This window comes from Protopterus annectens, chromosome 2.part2 (genome assembly GCF_019279795.1).
Source record: "Protopterus annectens isolate FY-2018-M chromosome 2.part2, PAN1.0, whole genome shotgun sequence".
Lineage (NCBI taxonomy): Eukaryota > Metazoa > Chordata > Ceratodontiformes > Protopteridae > Protopterus > Protopterus annectens.
In genome coordinates this window covers 519171278-519193526 of record NC_056730.1, presented here as the reverse complement: position 1 = coordinate 519193526, position 22249 = coordinate 519171278, and positions in this window count along the sequence as shown.

The window sequence follows — 22249 nt, the reverse complement described above, 5'->3', positions numbered from 1 at the left end:
TGCACATGAGAGACCTGAACCCCAGCACTGACATACATAGGACAAGCTGTACTGCATGATCCATAACACAGAAGCCACCCCACCCATGAGTAAACTCCCAGTACAGGCTATCCATAGAGTCACTCATCGATTCTCCTCAAGAGGAATCTTGATGAGTGGATGGGAGATGGTAGGTTTACCCTGGGTATCACTGTTATGTCACAGGTAGACAGAGGCACAGTATACTAACCATGACATATGTCATGGCAAACTCCACTTACAATGTGTGTCGAAGGACAAACACACTCTCCGACTAGCATTAGAAATGGCCTAGGGCACATCGCTAGTGTTTGCAAATGTACACCTATGTTGTGGAATACACTACCAATGTTGGACAAGCCTGGTTTAAGTAGTTCATATCTGAACATAATGCAACATGGTCAGATGTGCACAACTGGCCCCTAACCAGGCTGTTGTGCTCACTTTGGAAATGTAAAGCAGTGATAGGACTAAAGCCCAGGATACTGCCCACCACAGTCAAAGTACTGAACCAGTACACTATACGGTACTACAGTGTTAGGTCAGTATGAAAGGATGTTGACAACTGTATGCAAAGTATCCCATGCAAACCCTGCAGGCACAGTATAATCCCTGTTGTGTTCACACACAAAGCAGTCGGACAGTAACTACACAACATGACACACAACACACAACCATAAACGGGAGATTTTTGTTGAAGTTCACACTCATTCACAAATGTGGTGGGCTGCAGAGTTCAACATATGGAAAGCTCACACTGGGCATGCTCACACACTTTGATAAATGAGACATATGTCAGACAACATGCCATGGGAAGGCTGAACTGGGCATGCTCACACACTTGGGCCAAATCTCAGTTTAGCAGTTGGCCACACATATCTGGTATTTGTACGTGTTATTCCAGGAACCAACCACATTACAGCAATCTGCCCAGTGCACACAGTTAAATGACTACAGAGACATACGTGATATAGTGGATCCCTCCCATATGCAAACATCTTCCACAGATACACAAGTTGTTCATACAAACAGGGAATGCTATGGCAATAAAGACCTGCAAACAGTCTATCAGCAACAAATAATGTGCATTTGACAATTAAACATATGGGTGTAGAGGTCAACACTAGGCTGTTTGCCCTAGGGAATGACAGCTTAGCCAGAGTGTGCTTGGCGTCTGCCTCCCCACAGGATGCACATTCCCCTTTCTAAACACTGATGATGTCAGCACCCTATAAGTACAGCAGGAAAAGGGAAACTTCCCAGTAATGTGAATAGCACGCTCCGCTAATGCGTCCGTCTCAAGTGTCATAACATAGTTAGGTAGGAGTTTTAATCCTGCAAATGCTCAGTGTGTGGGTGTGAGTGAGGTTGGTGTGTGTGCAAGTCTGTGTGAGGGAAATGTCCCTTTTGGCAACTGGGAAAACACACTACAGGATGCACATTCCCCTTTCTAAACACTGATGATGTCAGCACCCTATAAGTACAGCAGGAGAAGGAAACCTCCCAGTAATGTGAATAGTGCGCTCTGCTAATGCGTCCGTCTCGAGTGTCATAACATAGTTAGGTAGGGGTTTGAATCCTGCAAATGGCAAGTGTGAGTGGGTTTGGTGTGTGTGAAGGAAATGTCCCTTTTGGCAACTGGGAAAACACACTGCAGGATGCACATTCCCCTTTCTAAACACTGATGATGTCAGCACCCTATAAGTACAGCAGGAGAAGGAAAACCTCCCATTAATGTGAATAGCGCGCTCTGCTAAAGCGTCTGTCTCGAGTGTCATAACATAGTCAGGTAGGGGTTTGAATCCTGCAGATGGCAAGTGTGTGTGTTTGGATGAGGGGTGTTAGTGTGTGTGCAATTTTGTGTGAGGGAAATGTCCCTTTTGGCAACTAGGAGAACAGACTACAGGATGCACATTCCCCTTTCTAAACACTGATGATGTCAGCACCCTACAAGTACAGCAGGAGAAGTTATGTGGCATGGACAATGACTGAGTCATATGTGTCCATGCCTCTGACTGACCTGTATGCTTGTGTTATGTGGTGGACAATAGTGCCCCACGGGCATATCACTGTGACCTTCACCTTGTCCAGCCTGGTGAGCGTTACCACACTGTACCGGACAATAAAGGTAGCTAACACAACTGTGGCAGGTGTGTTGTCTAGCCGTACAGGCTGTGACTGTTTGGCACACAGGATTTGTGTGCTATGTGTTATGCGTGATGTGTTCAGGCATAACGTATGCCTGTGTGCCAGCTGCAGAGGTGTGTGCCGCTCAGGCAGGATGCTATTATAAGGCTCCACAAATGGCCCAGTGTGTTCACGTGCTTGTATTGCTGTCAGTGTAGGTCTACATTAGACTGGTATTGTAGTCACTGTAGTATTGCATGCCACCTGACAGGTTATGCCAGTACTGGGTTCAGAGTGCTTAGTCCCCAGTTCGGCTGTGTGGTTCCATCTCATACATGTGTTGTACGTCCATGTGTAGGGGAGAGGGTTGACTGTGTACATGTGTCATCAGTGACATTGCCACATGACCCACATATTCCACAACTGTACCATAGAGGTGACTGACAACTGACCTTTGCACATGCTACCATAGTATTGTGATTGCCATGGTGATTAACAGCACATAGGGCCAATGGGGAACAAGGTACATAGGTTCATAGGTTCATAGGTTCATACTAGGCTATCTGCCCTAGGGCATTTAAGAACCTAGCCAGGATGTGTTTGGCTGTCACCATCCATTGTAAATATATCTTGCCATGCCCTTTTCCGAGGTTAGTATACTGTGCCTCTGTCTAACAGTGACACAGAAGTGATACCCAGGGTAAACCTACAATGTCCCATCCACTCATCAAGATCCCTCTTGAAGAGAGTCAATGAGGGACTCTGCCTAACCTGGACTGGGATTTTATTCCAGAGTGAAGTGAGCCTCTGGGTTATGAATCTGTCCCTCCAGCATGTCCTATTTATTTCAGTGCTGAGGTTCAGGTCTCTCAAGCGTGTAGCCGATGGGATTTGGATATTCACAGGTGCAGTATGCCGATTAATTCGGGGTTTGACATGGCGTTATACATTAGGCACATAACGCCTCTGAACAGGCGGTATGCCACTGAGTAGAGCTGGGGTTTCTTTAACCGGTCAGCATATGGCATCTGTTTGATCCCTTTGATCCTCTTGTTGAGGTACTTTTGGGGTCTTTCCAGTTGCTGCAGGTGTCTGGTAAGGTACATCCCAACAGGGGGATTGTACTCAATTATGGGCCTGATGAGTGATGAGTAAAGAGGCACGATGCCCTCCCCTGATGTAGAAGTGAATCCCTTCATGATGGGGTGGGCTATATAAAATGTCTTTCTAACCACTTTGACCACGTGGTTGTCAAATGAGAGATTGCTATCAACTTGGGTCCCCAGGTCCCTAATTACTTCTTCTGTATGTAATGGAGTACCACCTATGTGGTACTTTGTGGGCACTTTGTTTTTGCCAAAGGGGATGACTATACACTTGTTTGCATTCAGCTGGAGGCCATTGCTCTGGCCCAAGTAGTCTTTCTATAAGGCCCTTTTGGAAGATGCTTGTGTTGGCTGGAGAGTCGATTATGGCGGCCAGTTTGCAGTCATCTGCATATTTGGTCAACCACAGTCCTTCCGTGTTGGCCTGTACCTCCGATAAATATATACCAAACAAGAGAGGTCCCAGGACTGAGCCTTGTGGGACACCACTTGTAACTGGTTTGGAGTCTGGCATGGCTCCAGCAATTCTAACCATGTGGGTTCTGTCCTTGAGCCAGTGTGCAATCCATCTAGTGACATAGGGGCTTATATTTAAGCTGGTGAGCTTCTCTAGAATGCCCGAGTGGGGTATTGTATCAAAGGCTTTTGCGAGGTCCAGGTAGGCTGTGTGGACCACCTTCCCCTCGTCAATGGCCTTGGTGACAGTTTCAAAGAAATCAACCAGGTTTGAGAGGCAGGATCTGCCCTTAACAAAGCCAAACTGGGTATGAACCAGTGTCTGTAGATCCCCAATATCTATATTTATGTGGTCCATGATGATCCTTTCCATAGCTCTGCAGACTGAGCTAGTGTGGTTTATGGGGCGATAGTATCCAGGATCCGTTGAGGCACCACCTTTCTGTAGAGGGACCACTGTTGCTGTACGCCACTCTTTGGACACCTATCCTGTAGTAAGGCTGGGATTGAACAGTAGTTTTATGTTTGGTTGTAGCACGTCTTGGAGTTCATGTAGGACACAGCCCGGGACACTGTCTGGTCCCATTGATGCAGTGTGTATTGCTTTGGAGAGAGCGGCTCTTACCTGAGCATTTGAGATGTCGGGGGGGAGAACTCTGCTGGGATACATATGTGCACTTTCGGTGTGGAGGGGGGGGAGAAGTTTGCGCTGAACCTGTCAGCTAGAATGTTGGCAATGTCTGTGGGTTTGGTGTTTCTATTGACATTTTGGACTACCTCTGAGCATATCTGGGAATTACCACCCAGGTTCCTAACATAACTGAAGAAAGCCTTGTGATTATCCTTAGTGTCCTGTGCAATTTCTCTCGAAGCTGGCCTTAGACAATCTTATGAGTGCCTGTAGTTATTTGCTAATACTGATCAGTGATGCCTTCCCTTTTTGGGATTTTGCTGTATCATTTAGTAGCTTCCTCCTTCTATTGTGTAGTTTGTTTATGGCTGGGGTCCACCAGACAGGACGTCTGCCTTTGGAGGATTGGGTCTTGGTTTTATTCGGGATCACATGATCCATGCATTCCTGAAGGTGTCCATAGAATGCGTTTATAGAGGAATCTGCGGTCTGGTCTGTAGTTTCCACAGGCCCGGGGGCTTTGAAGGTTTCCACCTCAGTTTTGAGGAGTGTGAATTTGCTTTAGAGAAGTTGTTCACTGTGGTATTCTGGGCAGGGGGTGGGGTCGGGATGTGAATATCCAGTGAGATTAGTTTATGGTCTGATCTTACCAGTGAGGGATACACTTCTGGTCTGGAGCATAGAGTCCCCATGTTGGTGATGATCAGGTCCAGTATGTTTCCCCTTCTTGTGGGAGTGGAAACAAGCTGTTCCATAGCATTTGAGCTCATATATTCTAGGAATCTTTGGCCTAGGGTGTTGGAGCTAGAGTCATGCTCCCAGTCTATGTTTGGGTAGCTGACGTCACCCAATATAATGGTGTTTGGAGAGACCTTCATATGTCCACTGTTCACAGGACGGCCGAGTGCAGTTCTTGGGTTTGGGAGGATGGTCTGTAGCAGGCTGCAACCTGGAAGGCAGTTTCACCCATTGTTAGTTGCACATGGATAGTCTCTGATGCTTGGTGCTTTGCCACCAACCTGGAGGTGTGGGTATCTTTGATGAATATCAATACTTCCCCTCCATTTGTGGTCTGTTCCAAGTTTTTGGGCTGAAAAGCATGGTATGAGGTATAACCTGGTAGTGCAGGGGTGCTCTCAGTAGCCCTGAACCAGGCATCTGTTACTGCACAGATATCGATGTTCTCCATGCCAAGGAGAGTTTCCGGTGCATGCATCTTGAGGTTTAGACTTCTGGCATTGGGTAGCATTACTCTTAGTTTCTTATCCCTTGTGATACCTATGAAGGTGGGTTGTCATTTGATCCTTGCCTAACATAGGCACTATGGGGGTAGCAAGAGCCTTTGCCAATATCTGAAAGCCCAGGGGTGACAGGTGCAAGCCGTCCCTAGCGAAGCAGGTGGTTCAACAGAAGATGAATATGTGAGGGTGTAGTGCCTGTGATTAGTTAGCAGTAGCATATATTACTGCTCACGTGGACAAATGCCAGGTAAGTCATATGCAATGTGTCACAGGCAACGTACATGTGAACAGGACAAACAGTGACATTCTGTCAAGTGAGACATGGACATACATATAGTAAGCTATGCAGATGTCACTAGGAGTCCACAGAAGCTCTGTAACTATGCATTGCAGGTGGGATCAGTATTCCAGGATAATTGCAAGCAAACATGCATGCAAACACAGCTACAGTAAGCAGGGCTGCATGTAGTCCATTGTACAACAAACAAGCTGTACCACTTCCAGTAGGTAACACTGCAAATATGTAGGCACTATGCACATGTACATGGAAATACACAGGTCAGATGGCTAGGGTCCAGTCTCAGCGCACACAAGTGTACAGACCATGTACTGTCAGGATCTACAATAACTGGATGGAAACCCATGTGCTCATACCTGCAGTAATACACATGTCAAATAACAGACACTGAGCCTTCACTCAGTGGTTCCATACTTAGTAGGATGTATGCTACCTGGCCTGCCACCACAGTATCCCTGACATGTATGTGGACTCTCCCTCCTGTGACAGTTAGTTTTGTGTGTTGGGGCTGTCTAGCATGGTATGAGATGTGAGCTTGCAGTGCTAGGGTGCTCCTGTGTGTCCTGTACCAGTCGTGTAGTACTGCACACATATCAACATCCTCAAACATCCACATTGCAGAGTCCATTGTGGGCAACATGCCACTTGCAGTTTACATGTCCATCATTGCGTATTAATACATTCATTACCTTATCCCCTGTGCTACCTATGTATGTAGCCTTCTGTTAACATCCTTACCACCAGTATGCCAACATGTGCAGATGATACACTATGGTACTTACCAAGGGTGTAGACAACAGTACATGACAATCACACCCTTACTGCATCAGGCATGCTGTGATATACCCACAATTATTTCAGCACACATTACTGTTAACAACATGATACTATTACTACACGTCTATGTAGTCACCCTGTGCATCAGCAACATGTTAACCTGTACCTGCACTGATGTTACAGATTGCAGGAGGTGGCACAGTTTCATCATATGCACAGGGTGTGAACTTGGTATGCCTGAGTCAGCCACCGATACCACCGATTGACATGTATGTGTATGTGTGTTGGTGAGGGACAGCAGTACAAGGTGGGGCAATGTTGATGCAGTGTGTGTGTGTGTATGCGGTAGCCCTAGGTGTTGTCAATTCGCATGTGTGTATGGATGCACACAGTTCCACCTCATGGCTGCCATATACTGGTGTTTGTGGACAGCCACAGACTGTACCTGCCAGGTCATACAGATCAGTGTCTCTGGCCACGGACACGGTACCTGTGCCTTGCAGGGGTGCTACGGACCGTATCCGGTACCAACCCAGACTGGGTACTGTCATCAGAAGCAGGTGTTCGTTGACTGGACACAGATCCCTGTCGGGCCTGGCCAGAGCCACGTGCACGTGGTCTCCTGGGGCAGTCTGATGACAGCACAGACCCAGCATTGCTGGGGCTGCTGCTGGCACTGTGGTGGTGGCCGCGGCCCTGTTGTCATCCGCGACGACTGCCAGCTGCTGCTGTTGCTGGCATACTCCCACGTCGATGCCTCAACCATCCACCATCACCCTGGCTCATGGACATGTAGTTGTGGAACCGGTCTAATATGTCCCCACAACGTCTGTCTATGACATCGGTGAAATTACGGATGGCAGCCGCAATGTCACGCATACTGTCAGTCATGGCTGTGCGACATGCTGTCAGCTCCCTCAGACCCTGTCTAGTGTACCGTTCCATACGTGACTGTGCCTGCATGAGAGCCCGAAACATAGCTGAGGTTGTAAGACCTCTGTGGGCACGTCTGACAGGGGCAGTACGTCCACGGATGCTCCCACGAGAACCCCTGGACATCTGTCTGTGTGGTACCATCTCTGGGCCATACCCATGGCTGCTGTGTGGGGAGGCATGTGCCACAGATACCACATTACCCTGGTCAATGCCCACTGTATGCTGTCCATCGCCTAGGGACATTGGTGACAAAGGGTGTATTGGCAGGATAACTGTGTGCATTGATGGGGTTGACAGCTGTGTACTGTCAATCGGCTGACCAATGACGGACCCTGGCATACCTTCCTGTGCCATTACACAGATGTCATCATTATCAGTACCCATGGCACCTGATTCAGGTTCCCTGCTGCATGACACCAGAGCAGCACCAGAACCTGTGGGAGGGAAACAGGAAACACAGTTTACAATGTCTACACATTACCAGTGATGCACACATCCACACATGCACAGGTCCAGACATGCACACATGCACACTGCACAGGTGCACACATGCACACATGCACAGGTGCACACATGCACACATGCACAGGTGCACACATGTGCACATGCACACATGCACACATGCACAGGTGCACACATGCACACGTGCACACATGCACAGGTGCACACATGCGCACATGCACACATGCACAGGTGCACACATGCCCACATGCACAGGTGCACACATGCACACATGCACACATGCACAGGTGCACACATGCACACATGCACACATGCACAGGTGCACACATGCACACATGCACACATGCACATACACACAGTTGCACACAATTGTACACTACTCAGTATACATGATATCAACACACAGACACAGACAAACCTACATGCATACAAAGAGCACTACTAAGTGAGCCTGATATTACTATTACTATCAAGACTATTACAGGTATTGTTAATACACACTCACCAGCATGGATAGGCTGCATTGCTGTTACACCGGAGGGACCTGCAGACATGAAGAAACTAATGTCAGTGGGCACAACTGTGCCATTGTTACTGAGTATGATACAGGTCAGTAGTACAACAGTCGCCTTTCACAGGTCAGCTGCTAATATTGAGGATATCACACTTGCACATTAAATACTATGGTGACAGCTACAAACCAAGGACACACCTCACACATGCATTCACTACCAGTGTACACAACAGTCAACTATACATATGGCATATTACCTGCACGCTCACTGTCTTGCTGCTGCGTGGCTCCAGCCTCCATCATAATGCATGTCTGCTGCTGTTGTTGTTGCTGGCGGACTGGAGCCACTACACTCATGAGTAGTCCCTCCAGTCTGGTGAGTGGGGGATGTGTAGCCACCCCACCACCTGTGGCGACCTGTTGCCTGTGGATATCCGACGCACGCTGATGGACATTTCTGATTAAATCACTGCAGTGATGTCGTACCTGCTCATATATCCTATTATGCGTGCCTATGTCATTTACCCAATGGACCAGGTCTTGCCACAGTGCAGTCCTCTCCTGCTGATTCTGGCTGGTGCGGGAAAAGAGTATTGCATAATCCCGCACCAGGCTCTGGTGTATCTCCTCATCCTCAGCTGTGGAGTAAGCGGGATTCCGCGGGTGAGCCATGTACCTGAAAAAGAAAATAACCTGATATCAGCAATATATGTCAGCAGAATTTGGCACACATACTACACATGCTACTCGACTGTTATGATACAACATATCTCACATATATAGCATCTGTCTGTCTATTGGTGGATACACATGTAAATGGCCAGGTATCAGTGCTCAGCCAGCAACTGTGCAACAGTACCTGGCACACTCCATACGACATACTACCAAACCCCAGCAGTCAGAACACTGATTCAGGTCCAGAGCACCTCCTCCCTCTGGGGTTTTGTATCTAGGTACTGTATGGCCTACATCATCAACTACTGTGAGCTGACCACACACTAATTGCCCTGGATATACATATCCCACCTCCACCACCTGCACAAACGACTATAGTGAATAACATTGCAGATGCAAACTTTACACTTTGTAACAGTAACATGGTATCCTTTCAGCCCACTGGGCCAGTGGCAGATACAACCCACAATGCTGACCCTTACACAAATGCTTTCTACAGACATCTCCAAGAATGCATGGATCATGCCATCCCATATATGAGCAAGACACTCTCCACAAAGGGACAGCATCCTGTCTGGTGGACCCTAACCATAGACAGATTGTATTACAAAAGATGGAAGCTACTGCAAGACAGAGCATAATTCCATAAAGGGAAGGCATGTCTGAGCAGCACTGGTAAGGATCTATTTTCCATCATACAAACATCCATGGGCAACTTTGAGAGGGAAATCAAGAGGGACACTACAGATAACCAGAAGGCCTTCTTCAGTTATGTTAGCAACCTGGTCAGAATCCATCCTCTATGCCCATAGTTAGTACTCAACAACAAATATTTCACTGAAACCACAGACATTGACAACATTGTGGCAGACAGGTTCAGTGCAGGTGTCACCCCGCCCTCTCCCCCAGAATACGAACCTCCCTGTCATCACAGATGACCAGGTGAGAGTCGCCCTCATGAAAGCAGAATACACAACATGACTAGGACCTGATGGTATCCCCAGTTGCATGCTACATAAACTCTGACAGGAGATAAACACATATAGAAGTGCTATGTAACACTAGCCTGACTACAGGATATGTACCTGTACACTGGCGCACAGCAGCAGTGGTTCCACTCCACGAAGGAGGCACCTCAACATACCAATACAATACAACACAATACATTACATTACAATAAATACTATACAATATGCTATTGCCCCTGGGAGTACAGCAGCATACTGTTCTGCTACCCTGACCATTGTGACACATGTGGTGTGATGGTACCTGCTGCTGTCACACAGTTACACAGGGTGACTCATATGGCATATTACCTATCTGACTAACATTCAGCAGGAGTATGTGTGACATGTACTCATGGGGAGTCTTGCTTCTTAACATTGTGTGGTTTATTGCAGGGTATGTCTTATCTGTGGGTAGGAACCTTTACCTCCACATGTGCTCTCTATTGTAGTGGCATGGACGACACACAGCAGTAATTTAGGTTGTGGATGGTGTGAGGTGTTACTATGGTTGTTGGACATCTGTCATGGGTGTGACTTACGTATGTACATCCAGGAGTGGTAACCTCTATGTGGGTAGTATGTGTGTACTCTGTGGTGTTGTCAGTCACTGTGCATTGGTAATGTGTTTGAGTGCATTATCACAATGTTGTACATGTCACTGTGTCCTTCTCCATATCTGTAGCTGTCATGTGAGGTACATACCATGGCATCCATTATGTGGTGTGGAGGGGTACACTGACCTACATGTCCATAGCTGACACACCATGTCTGCTGACACATACCATGTGCAGGTATTCCAGGAATAGTGTGCCACTGCGAATATCATTGGGGGCACTATTGTACACATGTATGACCCTGTTCACCCCTGACACATGCAGTGGTGGGCAGCCAATCACATATCTGGTGGTTACTGGTGTAGGTGATTTGAAATGGGGTATGGTACTACGGTATTGACACTGGTGTTCACTCCATGCCTTTGTCACCAGGCACCTGTTGCAATACATCTGTACACATGTGCCTCACTCAGAATATATATACATCTCTCTCTCTCTCTCTCTATATATATATATATATATATATATATATATGTATATAGATATATCTATATGTATATATATATATATATATATATATATATATATATGTCTGTATACATATACACATATATATATTGATGTACATATATTGCTATAGATATGGCAGGGGGGCACAGAGGGGGTGAGAGTGACAGAGGGGGTGCGACAGGGGGTGTTGAGGTCGTCATATACAGTCATACCTGTAGATAGTCAGATCAGTCTGTCTATGTATATGTATCTACATATATCTATATCTGTATGTGTGTATTACATATATATGTTTGTACATATTCTATCTATCTACATCTGTCTCTGTATTCCTACATCTCTCTCTATGTATGTATACATATATGCATATTATATATATATATATATATATATATATATATATACACACATACATACACATACATACATATTTTTACATACATACGTATCCATATGAAAAACAGGTATATCAACATGTTTGTCTACCATACTGTATACACACACTAACATACTGCTAAACATACATAACTGTGAAATCTACTTTGTACATTGCACTACAACCTACAGTCAACCTACATCGATATGTGCACATAGATGCTCTCACATACAAATGTATGTACAGCCTTCACTGATAGTTGCTGTATGTCCCCTGCCCTTTACACATCTTCATATACATATGGATACAGACCAATGACACATATGGGGGGTTCACAGTATGTAGACCTTTATAATATTACTTCACATTACCTGTGTTTGTCACAGCTGCTTGTGTTGCTGTCTGGTTTTCTGTCCTGCTGCTCCACTTGCCAGTTGTCAACTTTCAGGTGGCTGTTGCTGAACAGTTTTGTTTGTGTCTGCTTAATTTCAATTTTCTCTGTCTCTGTCTCTGTCTCTCTCTCTCTCTCTCTCTCTCTCTGTCTGTCTGTCTCTCACGTCCTCCTCAGGGTGTAATGAAAGTATTGCATGTGTGGACTGGGAGTACAGCATACTTTTGTAGGTATCTGCATATGTCCATGTGATGGCCTCTGCACTAATTGTTAGCCAGCATTTGCTAATTGCATGCAGCCAGTTGTGTGCTGATTGCAGTTCTCACTGTGATTTCAGAACAGTGCTATAAAAAGGTATGTGAGATAGGCGTAGCCCTTTCAGATTTTAAGAGCAGGGACCATGCTGGTATGCTGTGGACAATGTTCTGTGAGTGTAAAGGTTGGTATCTCTCTCATATTTCCAGCTGTGTTGTAGATTAACATTCCTCCATTCATTTCTCCAGTTTCCTGTACTAACTGTGTATGTACACTGATACCTACAACTACTATTACTGTTAATGTGTGTGTGTGTGCTTTCCTTTCACTTTTGCTTGCACTTTGTTGCTAAGGCTTCAATATTTGCCCTTTACAGTCACTACTTGTATGCCTGCTAGGTGTCCTGACTGTGGTGTGCTGCTGTGGCTTTCCTATTTTCCATGTACATTCACACCTTGGAATGTTTGCTATATCTGCTAGGGTGTTACAGCATGCAGTGTGGTCTGGCCATGGTGTGGGCCTTGACATCTATTAGGGTATTTGAGTATGCTGCTGAGCAGGCCCCAGAAACTCTCAGGTTCATCTGTTATCTGCCTCATGGAATGGTACATATCAGTGGGGTACACCCATTAAATTGTCTGGTATGCTGCAGTTGTGAGTGTGGGTTAGCATGAGGATATGTATTACTACACTTATTCTGACATGCAAGTGGTGAATACTTTCAGGACTCCATAGTTACCATGGCATGTGTTGTTACACCTTTCTGCCTACTGTTTGTACATTTCACATGGAGTCTGTGGGGTATCCCTTTAACTCATTCACTGTTTCTATGTCTAGGCTCTTAACTATTCAAATATGGTGGTGTCAGACCTCTCATGTGTACAAATATTTGCAGGCTGTCCATATTTCTGCCTCATATTTTGGTCAATATCTCATGCACAGCTTTTTCTGGCAAATCACTCTGGGCTCAAGTCAGAATATAGTGACAAACATTCAAGTTACAGACTTCATACCCTTCCAAACATCCCACAAAATGCAGAACCTGTTACTCTCTGAACTGTCTGAGTTTGTTGTAACATTATTTGTAATGTGTCCCTGGTTTTGGGCCTTTGCTCCATATATTTTATTACTTGGTCCCGATGTGTTCCTGTAAGAGGTTGTGGGGTATGGGCAGTGATTATCATGCTGTGAGTATGTGTGTGGCTTGCAAGGTGCTACAGTGACATTATTACCTACTAGCTACCAACTAGCATGGTTGTTTCTGTTCACACACTACTATTATAGAAATCCACTAGTTTTGACAGTAATTCTAAATGACATGCTTTGTGTACTACACATCCTATATTCCCTTTACATTAATTCCTACTATTACATGATATATTTATTTTATCACAATGTTCTTGTATAAGAGTCATGGCTTAGTGGTAAGTCATGCAGACTACTGTTTCCAAGGTCCTGGGTTCGGGACTGACAGTGGGATTTTATTTTGCTTTTGAACTGACTACAGGACCTGTCAATCAGAGTGACTAAGGCACTTTTAAGCAGTTGTAACTGGGTTAACGCTGGTTTGCGCAGAGCTCATGCATGCGCACTGGCGTTTAGCTCCGCGCACACACCCGCTTACAACCGCTTAAACGTGCTTACTCTTCTTGCACCACGCTATTTTCTTTGAAAGAAATGAAAATGGGGAGACAGGAAAGTGGTGAAAAAGGGGTCACAAAGAGGGTAAGACAGTAGGGAAACAAGCTTGGGTTTTGCAGGAGGGATGTAGGTAAGGCCCATAGCTGCCCATTTCTTCATCAGCAACAGCTGTGCATATGTTTGTAATTTGGTGTGACATTTGATACCTTCCACCCCTGAGAGAGGTGTAAGGACAACAATAATATTAGTTGTACAGCCAATTGTAATTGATAGTTTCCATGTCTGGTAGACATATGTGCGGAATGGGCAGCTATGTATGGGGCGTAATTTTTTTGTGGGTACAGAGTGCCCCTTTTTTTTTTTTCAGGTGAGAGTGGTATGTCAGGTGAAGGAAGTCGGTATAGCTGGGGAGGTAGGTTGGGTAGGTCAACAGACAAGACAAACAAGACGCATACAGGGGCGGTGCATGACACGTGTGGGGGGGCTACACAATTGATGGGGATGGAGGTTTGGATATCCAGAGCCCATGAGCCCACAGATGGCAACAGTGGAACTGATATCCCCACCCATGGGCAGTTGCCACTGTTCCTTCACTGCCCAGGATGGGGCTGTGCTGGGGGCTGTGTAGGCCGGGCAACAGGCATACCCGTAAGTTGTGCCACCTGTGCCTCAAGCTGGCGTAGGGGCTCAAGAACAGAGTCCCGGATCTCCCGCACCACAGTCCGGACGCTGTGGAGGGTGAGTGGTGGTTCTCCTCCAGCCACGCTTGCAGAGGGGGGGTGGGCCCCATCCCCTGCAGTGCTTCCACCTGCAGGTGGCACAGGGCCACCGGAGGAGGGTCCAGACTGGGCACTAGTGCCAGGTGCACTCGCCAGCTGAGGTGGGAGAGGTGGGTCCGCTGGAACCCGCCTTCCCTGTCGTTCTATGTTTTGCATTATGTCATGACAGTTTGGGTTAGTAACATACAATACCATTCGCAATTAGTTGTAACAGCATGCATTAGTATTCCCATTAACCAAACACCCAGATATTCACACCATTGAACAGCAAGCATAACACATGCATAATTTGAACAGCAATACACAGTCCAACAACATGCAGGGTTGATTGATGGCAACAGGCCATCAGGTTTGGATGTATGAACAGGGCAGATGCATAAACGGACATGCAAACATTTATGACCCATCAGGACAAATGTCCAGGGGTGTTAATTGTGATTGCGCATACCATTTTCACGTGGAATGGATTATATGTGGTTATAGGGTGGGGTGAAGAAAATATTATTAACACCTTCGAATACCAATACATATGCTGTACATTTCTAATAGCTACAGACATATACACACTACTGTTCTCACTACAGTTTCCTATATGATAACTACTTCACTTTGGTGATAGGACTGTTACTGCTACATCAACATACATTTTATTGTTATTCATACACGTTCATATCTGGCTTTGTTCAGCTACATCATCCTGCTACATTTGCTTTATATAGCTATAGACAACTGTGGATGTTTGATATTTCAGACAACCATACTTTCTGCATATTGCAGACTGAGAGCAACATATCCAGATTTTGGGATACACATTCCAGCTGCAGCAATACATTGGACACATTTCGCAGTTTGGTTCTACTTGTCGCATTCATTTCATTCTGTACTGAGTGCAGTATACTTTATACAGGGGTTATTACTACATTATTGGTGGATTCATAACTCTTTCTCACACCCTCTCACTTGTTTTCATTTTACTATTCAGGATGGTACTTACTTCTAGGCTTTATTGACATGTTTTACCTGTAGTTATTACAATCCCTTCCAGCAGTCTCACTTCTGTCATGTTTCAGTATTTCAACAGGGATATATTTCACACATGTGAGTTGCTCATCTTCTGCAGCTGTACTTTTCAGCCTGCTGCAGGTTGTGCACTATGATATTATAGGTGGGGCATCTTTATTTCAGAATTTATTTCAGACATTTTCATTTTTCTGTTTGGATTTCAGACTGCAACACACTTTTGTAATCAAGCAATACTTGCAAATCTTTTACACTGTTACTTGCACATTTTATCACTTAGTGACTACACTGCACTCCTTTGCTAACTGTCATACTTTTATATTTCTTTACAGTTACTGGGAGTGGATTACTGACCTGCCTGGTGGCACAACCGCACCAGCCTATCGCCATAGGCTCTGTGGTTCGCAGAACGGACACTTGCAGCTGTAATATAAATGAAGTAATATTGGAATACACATCTCCATAATATCAGCTGATTTAATTTCTTACATACATAATTAAATGTAACTTACTCAGTAGTGGGGCGTTGGGCATTTGCCGGGCCTCCTGTATCCAAAGGTTCAATTGGTCCTGCTTGCATCTCTTCAGGTCCGCATGGTGGTGACGGACCTGCTCACCAGTCCTTGGAATCCCTGTGGCACTGGTGAGATCATGAGCCAACCGGTCCCATGCCTCAGCCCTATATGCTCCCCACAGGACCTGGCCCTGCATGAGTTGGACCTCATGATTGTGGACTAGGAGCCAGACCATGTATCTGGACTCCTCAACGCCCCACCTCTGTGCTCGAAAGCAACTACCCTCACCTACACCTGACATTCTGGCTGCAAGTCAGTTCTACAATCGTTTTTGCTGTGTATTCCTGCCTATGGGGCTTATATATGCCGTTTTTCCTGCACTTATCTGTGATTGGCCATTTTGGAATTGTATCCACTTCACAAAACCTGCTTTGTCATGCTCCACTTTCTATTCATTCCTATATATTTGCTATTACTGCATTTCTGAGTACAGCTGTCGTGGCTTAGTGGTTCAGTACCTTTTATTTATTTATTTATTTATCATTTGTTGACCAGAAAAGTCCGACTAGGTTCCACAGAGCCTGTTTTCAGCGGAGGCCCGGGGAGAAATGCTCCAGATGCATGTCTTTGGAATGTGGGAGGAAACCGGAGTACTTGGAGGAAACCCATGCGAACACAGGGAGAACATGCAAACTCCACACAGAAGGCACCCCAGCTGAGAATCGAACCGGAGAACCACTTGCTGTGAGGCAACAACGTTAACCGCTGCACCACTGTGCCGCACCTTGACTTTGGTGCATGGTATCCTGGGTTTGAACCTGGCCACTGCTTTTTATATTTTATGACTGTCTAGACAGGCTAGGGGGTGTGTCTGTGTAAAGGCATTTTTGTTACAGCTTGCTCAACATTGCCCGCCGGTTAGCTTGCTAGCGCGGTGCGCAGCTCCGCGCAAATGGGGTGCGCTGGCTTACGCTTTATTTGGCTGTCAGCACACATATTACACTCAGCTCAGCTAGGGTCACACAGTTTCAGCATGTGAAACCACTGCTCAGCTACGGGCACTCATTTTGCACCTGTTAAACCACTGCTTACCTACGGGCGGATGCACTCACCTTGTTAAATTGTAGCTCAGCTATAGGCACGTCTGGCATTTTTTATTGTTTTGTTACTTCACATTTCTTCGAAATAAATGGACTATTTCATTTCATTTTACATAAAATGTGATTTTATATGTGTACATGTTTGTCAGGGACTTGTTTCGTGCTTATTTTGCTAAAAATAAAAATTGGTGCTGTGGGAGCTCGAACCATGAATGCCTGCTCTTCAGCTGACGTCTCTACCGCTACGCTATTGCTTCTTGGCTTACTTTGCATATTTAGTTCTTATATGCTTTCCCACTGACTGCTAACTGTAGCTGCGCTACGGGCACGCCCGCGCAAACAAGCACACTCACAGGCAAATATCTTTATAATTTAAAAAAATATATAACATATTCATTTATATACTTTCTGTTTTTAGTCTGTGGGGGCATGTGTTGTGTTGTGTTTATTCACATTTCCGTGGACTCTGTTGTGGGTGTTTACTTTGGGCACTTTTACTCTTCTGGGGGCGTGTCCGCTTGCAGGGCTCGGCCTACAGACACGCCCCCTACTGTCTTACACGGACCGTGTTAGACTTAGGTGTGATTCAGCATACTCTCATGAATATTCAAAGCATGCTGACATCACTCCGTTTAACTGGAGCCTCCATGTAAGAGTTATAACTCTTACACGGAGGCTTCGTGAATCCTTGCCAATGACATTGCTTTTAGTAGTAGTAGGTACATAGTAATCACACTGCTACAGGAGTATAGCTACTTAAAGTTGTGAGAAAGGCAGATTCGTAAGAAAAGTAGCCATAAAATTATTAGAAAGAAAGAAAAGTGAGTTAAAGGAAGAGATAAAAGATCAGAGAGACGGGAGGGTTAATGTAGACTCCTGGCAAGGGCAGATCAATGAGCTTAAGAGAAATAGTTTTAGTTACTTTTTGAATTGATTTATATTTGGGATGTTTCTAATAGAGTCAGGAAGTTTGCTCCAGGCTAAAGACACATTGTAATTGTAAAGTAGTTTACCAATATTTTTGTTGGGTTTATGTATGTCAAGGACTTGTTGGTCATCAGCTTCTGAGAGATCTAGTGGGGGTGTAAAAGGAAATGAGGGAAGAGAGGGAGGGTAGGCAGTCAGTTTATGTAGGATGGAGTGTGCAATTTGTAGCTGTGAGATAAGAAGTTGATGGGGGATTCAGGCCATTGCAGTTTTTTAATGCAATGGTGTGAATTATAATTATAAGGTTTGTTTTTTGCAAATCTGGTGATTTTGTTATATGTTTGTTCATATGAGGAGATTAATGTGAATTGTAAGTTCGTGAGGATGAGAGATGCATAGAAAAGGCATGGCAGGAGGAAAGCCCTAGTTAGGGATAGTTTGGTGTCTGGCGGCAGGCATTTTTTGTTCCTATACAGTAATCTCAGTTTTTGATGTGCCTTTTTGATACACTGATGAATATACTGATCAGATTTAATTGGTCATCAATTATGGTGCCCGGAAGTTTAGTATGTGGATCAACTTTGATAATTGTGTTGTTTAGAGAAGAGATGGAGAAGGTGGATTTGTGGTGACTGTGAGCTTGGTAGGAAGAGTAAGAGTTTAGTTTTTTTAGGGTTTAGGATAAGCTGGTTTTCATTAAACCATTTTTCTATGGCGATGAATGTGTTTTGTGTAAGTGAATGGAGATGTGACATGTTGTCAGAGGTAGTGATGATGGGTGAGTCATCCTTGTATTGGATAAGAGTCAAGTGTCTGCAGGCAAAGTGGAGGTGGTTGCTAAAGATATTGAATAGAAGGGGGCCTAGAACATTGCCCTGGGAGACCCTTGTTTTTACAGGCAAGAAGGAGGAGCTGGAAGTGAGCCATTGGACAGATTGTAGTCTTTTAGTAAGGTAGCTGGAGAACCACTGCAAAGTTGGGGGAGGGAGGCTAAGATCAGTTAGTTTTATTAGTAGTTTAGAGTGAAACACTGTATAACATGCTTGGATAGGTCAAGAAAGAGACAAGACACTAGTTGATTATTATCTCTGGTTTCAGCAACTATATGAGTAAAAGGGGTCTATATTAGATGAACGAAAGTTCATCTTAGCGAACGCTCACATGAGCGAAAATCCAGGAACTCAAAACTGCAATTGTGGGGGTCTGCACCCCCACCCCCCCACTAAATATATATTCCAACTCTGAGATCGCACTACAGTGAGGAAAGGGCAAATATTCCCATCTTCACTGTACCGCGATCTCACAATTGCGGTTTCGAGTTCAGCAATTTTCGTTCATCTAATATAGACCCGAGTAAAAGATAAGAGGGCAGTAGCAGTACTGTGGTTTGGCCGAAAGCTGTGTTGGGTAGGAGTTAAGAGGCTTTCATGGATTAGGTATTTAAACAGTTGAGAGTGGATGTACTTTTCAAGAATTTTATAAAGTAGTGATAAGATGGCTATTGGTCTAAAGTTAGAAGGATCTGTGGAGTTACCTCCTTTGTGCAGTGCTAAAATGTAGAAAGATTTCCAGATGTTTGGAACTGTGCCTTCTTGAATAGATCAATTTATTAGTATAGAAATAAAGAAGGCTATGGATTCAGCAACAAGCGTGAGAAAGGGGGATAGTTTATAAGCAGATGGGGAAGCAGGTTTGAAGTTTAAGGAGAAGAGATTTGATATATGAGGTGGGGACAGGTCTGAGAGAGAATTTTGTTTTTTATTTTTGTGAGTAGGAGAAGCAGAAGAGTTTGGGGGATTGGAGTTATGGTCTGAGTGAGTTAGTTTGTGCATAGTGTCTATGAAGTAGTTATTAAGCAAGGTAGCAGTCTCCAGTGGTGAGTTATTAGGGATGGGTTTTGGGGTTGTGGTGTTACCAAGGTGAAGGATATTATTGATAGCAGAACAGAATTTTTTAGGGTTGGGGAGGTGATTAGTTTATGCTGTATTATAAAAGTTTTTCTTGTCCTGGCAAATGTGATTTTTTGTAAGGTTTCTGATTTCCTTGTAACTTTTTAGTAGGGTAGGAGATTTGGTTTTCTGCCAGGTTTTCAAGACGCTGTCCCTTTTATGCATGAGGGAGTGGGTTTCTTTTGATAGTCAAGGTACATAGGTAACTTTTATCCTAATTTTCTTTGGAGAGCAAGTGAGTCTTAGATGTCAAGGAAAATCTGGTTAAATTTTTCAATAGCTTCATTAAGGAGAGGGTGGTGAAGGAAGGACCAGTTAATATATGCCAGTTTGGAGTTAAAAGATTCAATATCGAAGGAGGATAATTTACGGCAGTCTCTGTATCTGTGGGATCTAGGTAATTGGATAGAGTACCTTTGGATGTGAATAGGTAGGTGGTCACTAAGGGAGTCAGGTAGGGTATGGGGTTGTGGTAAAGATTAGGGTCTGTAGTAAGCATCCAATCAAGGACAGAGATGAAACCAGAGTTTTTTATTAATATGAGTGGGAGACGCGATGACTTGACTGATGCCATGCAGGTTAATACTAATATTATGTAAATCTGTCATACGTTTTGACCAGTCTATGTTTACAACTCCCAGCGTTTCAAAGGATATATTGTCTGAGAGCCATGACAATATATTTTCTAGGACTGGAATGTTGTTGCCTGGTGGGATATAAATTGAGGCTACAGCAAACGTTGTGTGGGAATTCAAATGACAGTTTAGTACAATTAGTTCAGCAGGGTGAAAACTTGGTAATGGTGTTTGTAGGGGGGAGAAAATGAGAAGATCAGAGCAGAGAAGTGCAACGCAACCACTTTTTTTGTCTCTCTATCTGTTGCTTTCATGTTAGGACACAAATAAATGAGTCTTAGTAGGTTCTATTCAAGCAGCTTTATTTTATACAAACACATCACTAGAGAAGCTTACTGACTATAACTTAAGTAACTTATATACAAACTAGAAATTGCGATCAAGCATGCTCACTCTCTGGCTGCAGCACTAGGGATTGCATGTGTCTGTAATTTATACATGCACACACAGCCTTGCATGCTTCTTAAAGATATAACACACACACGTTACACTCTGATCCACATCCTCCCTCTTTGAGAAATAGATCATGCTATTGTCATGAGATTATTTGGCATGCAGATATCACAAGTAATGTATAGACATGCATTATAAAATACCAAGTACACACACACACACACACACACACACACACACATATATATATATATATATATATATATATATATATATATATATATATATACAATCAAGTCCATGTTGCTGCGTATTTCACGCTAGGCTTAGAAACTTGTCCATATCACGTGCTATAAAACTGGGAATTAGATTTAGCAACTGGGACAGTTTCTGCAAAATGGTTGACTTGTGGAATGTTCAAATTACTTTCTGGAACAGAATCAGACTTTTGAACAAATTCTGGTCCAGAAGCATCACAAATACAATGTTGTGACTGCAATGATGATGATTCTGGTACAGGAAGAAGATGTCTGTGATTCCTCCTATGATCCATACTCTTGGAGTCTAACAAATAGGATCTTGGCTTGGCACAGATGCCTGTAATCTGTCTTATTTGATCAAAACCTTTTGTCGTCTGGATTCATACCATCTCTCCTTCCCTCAACGGATGAAGTAATCTGCTCAATCTGTCGTAACTAGATTTCTGGATATTACGCTTCTTAAACAATTGACCCTTGATTATTTTATTGTTCTTAGGCTGAGGCTGCAACAAACTATGAAACAGGTAGTGTAGTTCTAGTTTGTCTGGAAAGCAGTCTTTGAGCAGGTGAGCCAAGAGTATCATCATGGGGTATGTTTCTGAGATTAAGCAAATTCAAGAATACATCGGTATTGTCACACTTTTGACTTTTCAAGTAATTGCTTTGTACTCTGTACTGCACATTCAGCTAAGCCAT